Raw genomic sequence first — 15640 nt, forward strand, 5'->3', positions numbered from 1 at the left:
TATTCATTATATCAACATATAGCTAGACATTTTTATATTAAATGGTTTGTGGGTTTTTATTGTTTCTTCTTTTTTTTTTGAACATTTTATTATAATTAATGTTTGCGCTTTATATATTTTATATTTTGTCCAGATCATTAGCCTAGCTCTTATTAAAGGCTCTCTTTAATATAAATTTATTATGAAAGATACGAGTATATGCCTTGTACAAAATAAATGCGCTCATAATGAAGACAATTTTTGATAATAAAATGTTCGTTAAATCTGTATTCATTGTTTTGGACTCGATTTTATTTTTAACGTTTGCTGTGGAGTCCACTTCTTTTACGTCTACTAAACCCATTTTGGGTGTTTTTCTGTGAGCTGCTATAGATTTTTTATGTTAAAAGTGTAATTTGGCGTCGATTTAGCGTCGCTTGTGAACAGCTGTGTTTACTTTTGTGCTCCGAGTTTTTGTCTTTTTCAGTGATTTTATGAGAGTGTTCTGTGTGTTGCGCTAGTAATTTTAAATAGATCTTTCAGTAAACGGGTACGTTTTCGTAGTTATTTTAACATTTCTATTAGATTTGTTTAATCTCTTAGCTTTTTTTGTGTAAATTACGCTGTCTAAACTTGCCAAAACACTTTTACTCCCTCTCAAACTCCCTCGCTCTATTTTATAACTGTAATCTGCTCTCTATGAATATGTTTTATTTCTGGTAGACTTTTTCGGTGCTATTTCTGAAACTCTCTTTCCCTCTCCCTCTGTCTTGCTTGATTTACATTGTGCTTGTTCGTGCTGAAAGTTGTTAGTGTCGCACAAGCCACGCACAGTCGATGGAATATTTTTTCTCTCATGCTCTCTTACGTTTTGATAAATTTTCGCGATCTGGCGCTCTTATTTTTTCGTGTTTTGTGCCTTTATGATTTTTGAACTTGATCCCAGTGCCAAATTTACATCGAGGTATTTTTGATATTTTTATTTCATTTCTTTTTTCTTTTTGTTTTTCTATAATGGCCCTTGTCTGTTCCAAGGAAAACTGTACACTTGCGTCTTCAACGAAAGACCCCTTTATTTTTTGTTGGCTCTGCGATTCGATGATGCACGTCAAATGTGCAGGATTCACCGGCAGAGTAAAAGATTTCATTTATGTTAACTCTGGTCTTATGTGGTCATGTGGGTCCTGCAAGGAAATGGTGGTTGAGATGAGCGGCTTTATGAAGCAGACTCAAGACAGCCTACTGAATTTCTCGGGTGGCATTAGGCAACTCAATGAGGGGCTTAATACCGTCTGTGCCAAGTTTAATATTAAAAAATTATTAACCGAGTCGCCTAAACGCAAAAAAGCCAGCTTAACCGCCGTGGATCGAACCCAAATCCGAACTTGGTAGCAGCAGTTCCTGTCGACCCAAGGGTAAACGAACCAACTGTGGGTATGGATACAGCTAGATCGAGTAAAATCCATGTTTCCGGAATAAAAGCTTCTGTACTGGCTAAGTCAAAGAAATCGGTGCCGACCGTACCTATAGTTACAGTAGGCACTGTTCCTGGATCTCAGCCTAGTGAGGTTCAGACTGCTGCTGGGGAGCGTAAGAAAATTTCAGTTGTTCCACAAAGAAAGCAATTAGTTGTCGTCTATGCCAAGAAACTAAAAAGTTTAATTTTGGCTTATCAAAATGTTAGGGCACTAAATATAAAGCTACCCAAGCTTTATGCTGACTCCTCTGCATTGACTGAAGATATTTTAGCTTTTACGGAAACTTGGCTGAAACCAAAGATATTCGACTATGAAGTTCTGTCTAATAACTTTAATACTTATAGGACCGATCGCAACCCACTTAGCGGGCGGGGGTCTGATTGCCGTTACCTCTAGCCTAACATCTGAAAGAATTCTCATTCATATTCCCGATAAAATTTAATTTCTAAGTGTGAAAGTTTCCTTGAAATCTTTATCTGTTTTTATTATATGTTCTTATATTCCACCTGGCTCTGACCTAGTAATTTATGAGCACCATCTCTCTGCAATAAAATCTGTTTTATCCCTGATATTTGATATTTCTTGGTCTCCTCCTACTGACTAATGTGTCGTTATGCCTTTATCCGCCCATGATTTTGTGGATGGCCTTTTAGAATTATCGTTACAGCAAGTAAGCTTTATAAAAGAATTCCTTAAGTAGACAACTAGATCTTGTGTTTGTTTCAGACCCGTCTGAAACCACAGTATGCTGAATTTTCGCTCTTGTTGTACCTGAAGACCGATATCATCCAACTATGGAACTGACAATTTGCCTCCCCTGCTCTGATACCCTCTCTCCTTTAATTTCTCCAACTAAAATTAGATGTTTTCGTAAATGTGACTATAATAAACTCAACGAACGATCTGGAAGGACTCTTTTATTATTCCACTCCATAAAAAAGGTGCGAGGGCAGATGCCCAAAATTATAGAGGTATTTCTAAATTGTCGGCAATTCCTAAAGTATTTGAACGTATTATCACTTCTTATTTGCAACATTTATGTTTCTCGTGTCAGCATGGTTAAGCGAAGATCGTTAACCCAAGATCGACCACCACCAACCTTCTTAAATTTTCATCTATTGTAATAAATGGGTTTAAGAAATAAATGCAGACTGACATTGTATATACAGATTTTAGTAAAGCCTTTGACTCCGTTAACCACTCACTTCTTTTATTTAAATTAGATAAGCTTGGGTTTCCTGGTTATTTATTATCTTGGATTTCATGTTACTTGAATGGTAGGACTCAGAGGGTTATATTCAAAATTGCTCTTTAAAAATTGATCTACGTGACATCTGGAGTGCCCCAGGGTAGTCATTTGGGCCCTTTGCTGTTTACTTTGTTTATTAACGATCTTCCCTCAATCATAACACATTCTCGTGTACTAATTTATGCTGATGATGTTAAGCTTTGTTTATCATATAATGATATAGCGTCGGGATTTAGCTTAGAGTCGGATATTGATTGTTTTCATGGATGGTGTGAGTACAAACTTTTAAATTTGAACTCCCTTAAATGCAGCGTTATCAGTTACTTTCTTAAAAATACGCCACTGGTCCGTATATATTCAGTTAACGATTTAGGTGTTCTTCTTGACCCTAAACTTAAATTTGACTGCCGCATTATGTCCACTGTTAACAAAGCCATGAGTGTTCTTGGGTTTGAAAAGCGTTGGTCAAAGGAATTTGATGACCCTTATACGACCAAATTATTATTTATCCCTTGTCCGTCCTATTTTGGAATATTGTTCGTCGGTTTGAAGTCCACAATATCAAGTGCACATCGACCGTATTGAGTCGGTAAAAAAATGCTCTTATTTGCCCTGCGTAGTTTGAACTGGGATCAAACGTAAAGCTACCTTCCTATCAGGGTAGATTACAATTGCTTAATTTAACTACACTTGTAAATCGTAGAACAATGCTTGGTAATATTTTTATACAAAATCTTATAAGAGGTGACATTGATTCTGCAGATCTTTTAAACCGCCTAACATTCAATGTTCCTGTTAGACTAACACGAAATTATTATCCTCTAAATTTGCCACGATGTAAATCAAATTTTTGTCTGCATGAGCCCTTTTGCGTTCTATGTAATAACTATAATAAACTTTATCAATTAATTTGCATTTCAGCATCTATTCCAGTAATAAAAACTAATATTTTAACTCATTTGCTTCATTCTTAGTTGTGCCTTTTATTTTCATAAATGTCCCGTCTCTATTTGCTTTTTGCCCAAAGTGATAAAAGGGCCCCGCGCTTAACGAGCACATGCTGGTGGGGTACAATTGCATGTTATCGCGTTCTCGTTACCGGGTGCACTGGTAAAAGATAACAAAGACCAGGAAATTGACGTCTTTACTGTTTTGGTCGAGAAACTAAATGCCTACGTTTCACCGAAACAAAGTTCTTTGTTTGGAAGGCATATATTTCGACGTATACCACCTCTGTAGTCTTTAAGTTTATTTTACGACTAAGACAACAAATTTATACATTTTCCTTCGGCCTATCTTCGTGGGCGCCACTAAAACTAAAGAAGAAACTTTTAAGTAAGGAATACTCCTTGGGCGATGTTATTGAAGCTTGGCAGGTCGAGGAACAAATAAATAAACAATCTGAAGCCATGCTGACGAAGACTACCACTAGCGATTCAATTAATAAAATTACTGCTCGGTAAACAAAGCCGACTCTGGAGTGTTTGAGATGTGTTCAAATGGGCAATGCAAATAGCGATTCCTCTTGTCCGGCCCTAGCAGCTAAATGTAAAAATTGGCCCAAGATAGGTCATTTTGCACGACAATGCCGAACAAAACAATATGCTCAATCGAAACACGAAAATATGAAGAGACGCCGAAATTATATTCGATGTGTGGAAGATGAGAGCACTGATCCCAAACGGAAAAAGGAATGTGCGAATTGTTCTAAGACGAAGTAGAAGAACTCATAAGCTGCCAAATGGGGGTCACGAAATTGCTCTCATTATTGACTCTAGATCAAAATACTACCTTATTAATCAAAAAAGAGCCTACAACAGTCTTCAACGTTACATCACATTCACAGAAACAATTTCGAGGATATGCTTCTGAACAATTTAATGAAATAATTGGAACTTAGTACTCGGCCGAGAGACCGCCATTAACCTGAACGTTCTTCGTCTAGGTCTAGATTTCAATCGAGTTGAAACGACCACACCATTTCCTAAATGGAAAGGCTTTAAAATAAAACTATGGATTGACCTCCAGATTCCAGTTCAGCAGCCAGCATGTAGAATCCCTTGAAAAAAGTTGCCGCTAAGCTAGAAGAAAGTTTAGGTCGGAACATCATCGACCAGTTACAGCTCGTGGATCTCCCCGATTGTTTTGTCCTTTAAGGTACACGTTTGGCTGTTCGGCTGTGCATTGATATGCGGCGAGCAAATAAGGCCATTCGTCGAGAAAATTATCCACTACCGACCTTTGAGTCTTTTATGCCCAAAGTAAAGGACGGAATATACTTTTCACGTTTAGACCTAAAAGTCCCTTATCATCACCTAGAACTTGACGAATCCAGCAGATTAATTACGACGTTCATAACACCAAAAGGACTCTTTTGGTTCCAACGGCTGATGTTTGGAATTAAGTCTGTTCCAACGTCACTTCGAGCAGCTATTGGCACCCTTTACTAACATCATGAATTATATTGACGACGTAATTATTTCTTACTCTAGCAAAGAAGAACATGAAATGACTGTAAGAGAGGTGTGTAAAGTATTTAAAGAAAGCGTCGCTTTACTTAATAAACAAAAGTGCATCTGGGAAACAAACAAACTCAAGTTCCTAAAACATATAATATTTCTGACAAGGGCATCGAAGTGGATCTGGATAAAATTAGTGTGATTAGAATATTTCGAGACCCACATAAGAAAGAAGAGTCTCGGAGTCTTCTAGGTTTGGTGATTCAGCTGGGGCGAAACAGAAAGAGATGCTTTTCTTAACTCAAAGAATCGACTGAAACAGTGACGAACCTCGCATACTTCAACCCGCTAAATCGAACTCGCCTAATAGCAGATGTCAGTTCAGTTGCACTGGGAGCGGTACTATTGCAGTTCTCTGCAAGTGCTGACCCCTAATTACTTCATTCGCTAGTAGAACTTTGTCGGACGTGAAAAAACGTTATTGTTAAACTAAAAAAAAAGTCTGTTTCTTGTTTGGGCTGTTGAGAAATTTTACTTTTATTTAGCAGGACTTCATTTCGAGCTACTGACAGATCACAAACCGTTGGAGGCTATTTTCAAACCGACATCGAGACCTCCTGCGCGCACAGAGAGACGGCTACAGTCCTTTAATATTAAAGTCGTCTAAAAAACTGTAAAAGAAAATATCACTGACTCTCTATCCCGACTTTGACAGTTATCATCATCCGACTCTGGTGGAAAAGAAATCGGTGATAGAGAACAGCATTCCCCAATCGATGACCATCTCGGAAATTGCAAAGCATTCGGTAAAATACGAAGAAATTCTTAATCCGAGGGCCTGTCTAGAGTACGATTCGTGGAAACCAGGATACCCTAAAACTGCTGTACCGATTTCGATATGAGGTATCGGCAACGGGACCCCTTCTGTTTGCGAGGTTACCGAATTCTTATTCCTCAATCACTTCGAAACCAAGTACTTGAGCTGGCTACTTACCTTTCTGTCCAGAAAACAAAGTTCCTCCTGGAGGTAAACAGAAAAAACTTATAGCTGATTTAAGGAATAAGAGCGAATATATTATCCATTTAAAGCAGCTTCAACTTTGTATACAGCATGGTTTAATTGTAAGAAACATACATAGGGTTTAGTGTTTTACACAATCATGCTGGTCAAAGCCTTATATGGATTTAAATACTGATCAAAAAAAAACTAGCCGAAAATTTAAAAAAAAAAAAGATTCATTAAGTTAATGCATAACGCAGTATACGGAAAATCAATGGAAAATGTCGCCAAGCGAAAATGAATAGCATTAGTAAAGCATTATAAATCCCGACAACATTTGCCAGGCTTTACCAACGCATAGCTAGACATGATTTCCATAGCGATGAAATATTCGGAACACTTCTTGCAGCGATTGGATTGGTGATAGGAGTTGCTGTTTTAGAATTATCTAAATATGAATTTTTTTACAATTTTCTATTACTTAAAAGTCCTTCTTCGAAAATAATTTATATGGATGCAGATTTATTCATTATACAAAACTATAAAATAAAATCCCTAACGATTTGATACTTCAAACAAGAAAACCTGTTTAATATAGTTCAAGCTTATAATAGAAAGCCTGAAAAAATGAAGGATGAACATGTAGGTAGGGTTATGACTTCTTTTGCATACTCTTGTTAAGTTGATAAGATACCACTGTACAAAAAAAAATTAAAGGAGTCAAGAAATCAGTTATAAAAAACTGAATAATAACGATTATAAAGAATGTATAATATATAAAAACAACATTTTATAGAGTTATTCGAAGTAGGTCGCACATACTCTATACTGAAATTATGAGTAAAATAAGTCTTAGTTATAAGGATGATAAGAGATATATTAAATAGAGATATAACTTTTAAAACTTCTGTGGTCCAATTAGGTTTATATCCCTTCAAAAATACTCCCTCGACTTTCCTATTTTTAACAAAATCAAATACAAATGTATGTTTTGCAAATATTTTTGGTATACTATATAGTGATTTAAAAAAAAAGACATACTAAACAAGAATACTAAACATTTTCCACATACGATTTTTTAATGTTCGATCAAAGCGTTCTCATATAGAAGCCTTGAGATGCGTATAAGTATGATAATGATTTATATAAAATTTATCCATTAATTTCCTAAAAGTAGAATAAAAGAATTCTTTTCCTTGATTTGACTGAATATTCTTAGGTGTACTTTTACTCTTTTTAAAAACAGATTTCATTGCCGCTGCTACACTCAGGGCAGATTTTGTAGTCCTAACATATCGCTTTGCTGCTTATGAAAATGTGCCACGCCCTCTCTAACGACCACAAACGGTTTAAACTCTTAAAACTGTCTGCCGCCCACAATTACTAAAATATACTATAGGTGGTGGGACCATAATATATCGCTTTTCTGCTTATATATCTTGATTATCCTTTTTAACCTTTTGCGGATATCTGATAGTCGAAGCACTCGACTATAGCGTTCTTCCTTGTTTTCATTTCAATCCGCCATATAACATAAAAGAATTGGATAATGGAGCTCTAATGCAGCAGCACCTTAACCAGCATTACGTAATGGATTGTATTGGTCAGCTGGAGATATTCCATACAAAAGTCTTGAAGAAATACTATCACCATTTAATGAGTATCACAAAGTTGTTCGTGATAAAATAAAAATAATTTTTTTCAATTATTTATCAATAAATATCATTGATATTTAGTAAAGAGAAATTCACGGACCTATCAGGTTGTTTTTTTATGGATTCTTTAAAGAAATATTTTGTAAATGATTCCCGCCAAAAAAGATACAAGAAACTAATTTATTTTAATTATTGGGGGTCCGATACTCATTTTGAGAAGAACTGCTCCAAAAAACCCTTTTAAGAGAATATTAATAAGTCCATGTGTAACTTAAAAACATTATATAAGCAGTTAGTAATAATACAATACATTAAAATTCATTCTGAATAAAATACATTTATTAAAAAAAATGTGTTTACACAATTTATACACCCCTTCACAGTGCTTATTTGTGGATCCTGAGGATCGGAAAAAATACTGTTTTGGAAAATCTAATCACCAAAAATAATTGTGCTTTTAATGTTTTTTATAGAAAATATTTCACAAATCTTCACACACGAGAGGTATTTTACTTAATACCAAATACATTGTTGCTTTTATAAGGACAAATTTACCCAGAAAACCCAACGGAACTATTTCCAATATATAAAGAAGTAACGGAGCAACCTCAGGGAATTGACGACCTCTTGAAAGCGAACAAACATTTATTGTATGTGCTCAAAAAGCAACAGTAATAATTACCTGCTAAAAACAATAGTAGAGATTGTATTAAACACTTTACAAGGAATCCATAAAATTACTAAGTTCCATCTAAATGCTCTAAAAAAAGTATAAAAATGATTTGCGCCACCTTTCGTGTCCAAAGCGTACATTAAACTCTAAGAGAAAAGTACCTATTCAAAAAGGGGTATTTCTACCGATTCTAAAAGTTCATTGCTCTCTGGAATTTTTGTGAAACTTTTAAAAAATGATTAGAAGTAAACATAATTTAAGCGAATTAATTTTAATGCACCCTAACACCTATCGAAAAATTAATTAATAATATAAAATTTGTACCAATTTTGAATAATAAAGTGAAATGGGATGAGATGAGTGGGTTTGAAGCTCATTAAATGCCTTCTAGGTTTTAATGTGTAAGTCGAAAATAAGGTGTGATTTTTGCTCTACCTTAGTTCACACTTATGAATTTGATGGGCACTATCAAAATTGTGATGGACCCAAAAATGCTTTTAATAAATGTCGTAAAACGGGTTCCGCAAAACCAAAGGCAAAATCATCTGGACGATCATCCCCTAACATCATCACATGCTCCTAAATGGGATGATAATGTATAGTAACAAATAAAAAAGGCTAAGGCAAGCGAAATACTTGTATGCTCCACTTGTGGTGAGAAGTATCCCGCATCAAAGGAACGTCAACACATATTGCCCGATAAGCATAAAAATGCTTCAGCCAGAGAAGTCAAAAATATTGAATTCTTTAATTCTTTTTAACTCACAAACTGTTTTTTCGAATCAATAGTACAGTCCAAAACACTATTGAATTAAAAGATTTCTATCACTATAATTGAAATTATAAAGCGTTTCATGATAGAATATATATCCATTAAATTCAACCTAAGAGTTTATGGTATATATATTTAACAAACAGGCGAAGGAGTTACTGCTAAAACAACAAAACATTTTGGGACTCCATATAAATCTGTATACCAAAATGAAAACATTATCGATGTACTAAATATGGCAGTAGATAGCTTATTAGCACCGAGTAGTGAGTTTCAATAAAAAAAGTCTGGTTTGGCAATAAAAAATTTCAATTATTTTTAAATTACCATAATTAAGCTAGAAAACATTCCAGCTAGCAGATACATACAGGCTCCGAGGAACATAAGAGCCTGAAATGCACTTATAAACCAAAAAAAAACTGAGATATTTTGTTTCAAGTGGTGCGTACTAGCATTTATACCTAATAAAGGTCAGGAGAGTGCTACCTTTACAACAGCAAAACAAATATATAATCACTAGGAAAAATGGCAAAGCCCACAACTTTACATTAATATTAACAACGAAATAATTGTATATGGCGGAACTAGATTGTATTTTTCAGGAATCGAGTTTCCAATCACAAATAATGGAATAATTCATTTCGAGAAAAATAACAAAGATTGTAGTGTAAATATTTATGAAGTTGATGCTGATGATGTTAAAAATATTGGTCCAACGTTCAGAACTAAATGTATTCGAATATATTGGGAATCAATAATGTAAGCCAAGAAGTAGGCATTACGCTTACATTACAATTGTAAAAAGATTATGCTACTCATAGCATTTCAAAGCCAAATCTGAAGGATATTTTTGTGATAACTGCTTAAAGTTTTTCACAGCCAACAACAAGACCCACAACAAACTCGAATGCGGAAAAGTAGCTTCCTTCTACCCTGAACACTACAACTTCATTTAAGGGCTTTCACAAAAAATTAGCTTCTCCGGTGGTGATATATGCCGATATTGAGACTGTTCTTGAAAACTACAGAACATGCTTAAATTCTTTTCAACTTCATCGACAACCAAAGTGCAGAAGCATACTGCATGTGCAGTATCTTTTTATGTAGCACATAAATATAATCCTGTATGTACAAACCAAACAAGAAATTAATTTTTTACTATTTTGAGAACTAATTCTAACTTTTTATATTTGTATAGGTACTGACTGTATACAAAAATTCTGTAAATCACTGAAGGAAAAAACTACGAGTTTGGTTTACATTTAAAATTCTAAGTACTAAATTTCAGGGAAAAAATGTAAGCAAATGCGTAGATAAGGTGTTTTTCCTTACGATTATTTAGACAGTTTTGAAAAATTTGAGGATATCCAGCATTCTGACATTGACTAGTTTTTATAATTCTCTTAGTGAAGAATATTGTGGTATAGATGATTACAATTGATTTTAAATTTTAAGCTGACGTTTTCGAAAATTGTACAATAAAAAAATGTATACGGTTGGGCAACGAGTCAACCCTTACCGCTTTAAGGATTTAAAATTATAAGTAATGATCAATTAGAATCGTTCGATTATAAAAATATTGCTGTAAGGGAAATGCAGAATATATATTAGAAGTTGACTTTCAATACCCTACTGATCGTCATGACTTACATAACTACTTACCTTTCTGTCCAGAAAACAAAGTTCCTCCTGGAGGTAAACAGAAAAAACGTATAGCTGATTTAAGGAATAAGAGAGAATATATTATCCATTTAAAGCAGCTTCAACTTTGTATACAGCATGGTTTAATTGTAAGAAACATACATAGGGTTTAGTGTTTTACACAATCATGCTGGTCAAAGCCTTATATGGATTTAAATACTGATCAAAAAAAAACTAGCCGAAAATTATTAAAAAAAAAGATTCATTAAGTTAATGCATAACGCATTATACGGAAAATCAATGGAAAATGTCGCCAAGCGAAAATGAATAGTATTAGGAAAGCATTATAAATCCCGACAAAATTTGCCAGGCTTTACCAACGCATAGCTAAACATGATTTCCAAAGCGTTGAAATATTCGGAACACTTCTTGCAGCGATTGGATTGGTGATAGGAGTAGCTGTTTTAGAATTATCTAAATGGTTAAAATATGAATTTTATTACAATTTTCTATTACTTAAAAGTCCTTCTTCGAAAATAATTTATATGGGTGCAGATTCATTCATTATACAAAACTATAAAATAAAATCCCTAACCTGTTTAATATAGTTCAAGCTTATAATAGAAAGCCTGAAAAAATGAAGGATGAACATGTAGGTAGGGTTATGACTTCTTTTGCATACTCTTGTTAAGTTGATAAGATACCACTGTACAAAAAAAAATTAAAGGAGTCAAGAAATCAGTTATAAAAAACTGAATAATAACGATTATAAAGAATGTATAATATATAAAAACAACATTTTATAGAGTTATTCGAAGTAGGTCGCACATACTCTATACTGAAATTATGAGTAAAATAAGTCTTAGTTATAAGGATGATAAGAGATATATTAAATAGAGATATAACTTTTAAAACTTCTGTGGTCCAATTAGGTTTATATCCCTTCAAAAATACTCCCTCGACTTTCCTATTTTTAACAAAATCAAATACAAATGTATGTTTTGGAAATATTTTTGGTATACTATATAGTGATTTAAAAAAAAAACATACTAAACAGGAATACTAAACATTTTCCACATACGATTTTTTAATGTTCGATTTAAGCGTTCTCATATAGAAGCCTTGAGATGCGTATAAGTATGATAATGATTTATATAAAATTTATCCATTAATTTCCTAAAAGTAGAATAAAAGAATTCTTTTCCTTGATTTGACTGAATATTCTTAGGTGTACTTTTACTCTTTTTAAAAACAGATTTCATTGCCGCTGCTACACTCAGGGCAGATTTTGTAGTCCTAACATATCGCTTTGCTGCTTATGAAAATGTGCCACGCCCTCTCTAACGACCACAAACGGTTTAAACTCTTAAAACTGTCTGCCGCCCACAATTACTAAAATATACTATAGGTGGTGGGACCATAATATATCGCTTTTCTGCTTATATATCTTGATTATCCTTTTTAACCTTTTGCGGATATCTGATAGTCGAAGCACTCGACTATAGCGTTCTTCCTTGTTTTCATTTCAATCCGCCATATAACATAAAAGAATTGGATAATGGAGCTCTTAAGCAGCAGCACCTTAACCAGCATTACGTAATGGATTGTATTGGTCAGCTGGAGATATTCCATACAAAAGTCTTGAAGAAATACTATCACCATTTAATGAGTATCACAAAGTTGTTCGTGATAAAATAAAAATAATTTTTTTCAATTATTTATCAATAAATATCATTGATATTTAGTAAAGAGAAATTCACGGACCTATCAGGTTGTTTTTTTATGGATTCTTTAAAGAAATATTTTGTAAATGATCCCCGCCAAAAGAGATACAAGAAACTAATTTATTTTAATTATTGGGGCCCGATACTCATTTTGAGAAGAACTGCTCCAAAAAACGCGATCAAGAGAATATTATTAAGACCACGTGTAACTTAAAAACATTATATAAGCAGTTAGTAATAATACAATACATTAAAATTCATTCTGAATAAAATACATTTATTAAAAAAAATGTGTTTACACAATTTATACACCCCTTCACAGTGCTTATTTGTGGATCCTGAGGATCGGAAAAAATACTGTTTTGGAAAATCTAATCACCAAAAATAATTGTGCTTTTAATGTTTTTTATAGAAAATATTTCACAAATCTTCACACACGAGAGGTATTTTACTTAATACCAAATACATTGTTGCTTTTATAAGGACAGAAAACCCAACGGAACTATTTCCAATATATAAAGAAGTAACGGAGCAACCTCAGGGAATTGACGACCTCTTGAAAGCGAACAAACATTTATTGTATGTGCTCAAAAAGCAACAGTAATAATGACCTGGTAAAAACAATAGTAGAGATTGTATTAAACACTTTACAAGGAATCCATAAAGTTACTAAGTTTGTAAATGCTCTAAAAAAAGTATAAAAATGATTTGCGCCACCTTTCGTGTCCAAAGCGTACATTACTCTAAGAGAAAAGTACTTATTCAAAAAGGGTGATTTCTACCGATTCTTAAAGTTCATGGCTCTCTGGAATTTTTGTGAAACTTTTAAAAAATGATTAGAAGTAAACATAATTTAAGCGAATTAATTTTAATGCACCCTAACACCTATCGGTGAATGATAAATGATAGAGGAAATTAATTAATAATATAAAATTTGTACCAATTTTGAATTATAAAGTGAAATGGGATGAGATGAGTGGGTTTGAAGCTCATTAAATGCCTTCGAGGTTTTAATGTGTAAATCGAAAATAAGGTGTGATTTATGCTCTACCTTAGTTCACACTTATGAATTTGATGGGCACTATCAAAATTGTGATGGACCCAAAAATGCTTTTAATAAATGTCGTAAAACGGGTTCCGCAAAACCAAAGGCAAAATCATCTGGACGATCATCCCCAAACATCATCACATGCTTCTAAATGGGATGATAATGTATAGTGACAAATAAAAAAGGCTAAGGCAAGCGAAATACTTGTATGCTTTACTTGTGGTGAGAAATATCCCGCATCGAAGGAACGTCAACACATATTGCCCGATAAGCATAAAAATGCTTCAGCCAGAGAAGTCAAAAATATTGAATTCTTTAATTCTTTTTAACTCACAAACTGTTTTTTCGAATCAATAGTACAGTCCAAAACACTATTGAATTAAAAGATTTCTATCACTATAATTGAAATTATAAAGCGTTTCATGATAGAATATATATCCATTAAATTCAACCTAAGAGTTTATGGTATATATATTTAACAAACAGACGAAGGAGTTACTGCTGAAACAACAAAACATTTTGGGACTCCATATAAATCTGTATACCAAAATGAAAACATTATCGATGTACTAAATATGGCAGTAGATAGCTTATTCGCACCGAGTAGTGAGTTTCAATAAAAAAAGTCTGGTTGGGCAATAAAAAATTTCAATTATTTTTAAGTTACCATAATTAAGCTAGAAAACATTCCAGCTAGCAGATACATACAGGGTCTGAGGAACATAAGAGCCTGAAATGCACTTATAAACGTAAAAAATACTGAGATATTTTGTTTCAAGTGGTGCGTACTAGCATTTATACCTAATAAAGGTCAGGAGAGTGCTACCTTTACAACAGCAAAACCAATATATAATCACTAGGAAAAATGGCAAAGCCCACAACTTTACATTAATATTAACAACGAAATAATTGTATATGGCGGAACTAGATTGTATTTTTCAGGAATCGAGTTTCCAATCACAAATAATGGAATAATTCATTTCGAGAAAAATAACAAAGATTGTAGTGTAAATATTTATGAAGTTGATGCTGATGATGTTAAAAATATTGGTCCAACGTTCAGAACTAAATGTATTCGAATATATTGGGAATCAATAATGTAAGCCAAGAAGTAGGCATTACGCTTACATTACAATTGTAAAAAGATTATGCTACTCATAGCATTTCAAAGCCAAATCTGAAGGATATTTTTGTGATAACTGCTTAAAGTTTTTCACAGCCAACAACAAGACCCACAACAAACTCGAATGCGGAAAAGTAGCTTCCTTCTACCCTGAACACTACAACTTCATTTAAGGGCTTTCACAAAAAATTAGCTTCTCCGGTGGTGATATATGCCGATATTGAGACTGTTCTTGAAAACTACAAAACATGCTTAAATTCTTTTCAACTTCATCGACAACCAAAGTGCAGAAGCATACTGCATGTGCAGTATCTTTTTATGTAGCACATAAATATAATCCTGTATGTACAAACCAAACAAGAAATTAATTTTTTACTATTTTGAGAACTAATTCTAACTTTGTATATTTGTATAGGTACTGACTGTATACAAAAATTCTGTAAATCACTGAAGGAAAAAACTACGAGTTTGGTTTACATTTAAAATTCTAAGTACTAAATTTCAGGGAAAAAATGTAAGCAAATGCGTAGATAAGGTGTTTTACCTTACGATTATTTAGACAGTTTTGAAAAATTTGAGGATATCCAGCATTCTGACATTGACTAGTTTTTATAATTCTCTTAGTGAAGAATATTGTGGTATAGATGATTACAATTGATTTTAAATTTTAAGCTGACGTTTTCGAAAATTGTACAATAAAAAAAATGTATACGGTTGGGCAACGAGTCAACCCTTACCGCTTTCAGGATTTAAAATTATAAGTAATGATCAATTAGAATCGTTCGATTATAAAAATATTGCTGTAAGGGAAATGCAGAATATATATTAGAAGTTGACTT

The sequence above is a fragment of the Drosophila biarmipes genome, unplaced genomic scaffold, assembly GCF_025231255.1.
Source record: "Drosophila biarmipes strain raj3 unplaced genomic scaffold, RU_DBia_V1.1 ptg000005l, whole genome shotgun sequence".
In the NCBI taxonomy this organism is placed as follows: Eukaryota; Metazoa; Arthropoda; class Insecta; order Diptera; family Drosophilidae; genus Drosophila; species Drosophila biarmipes.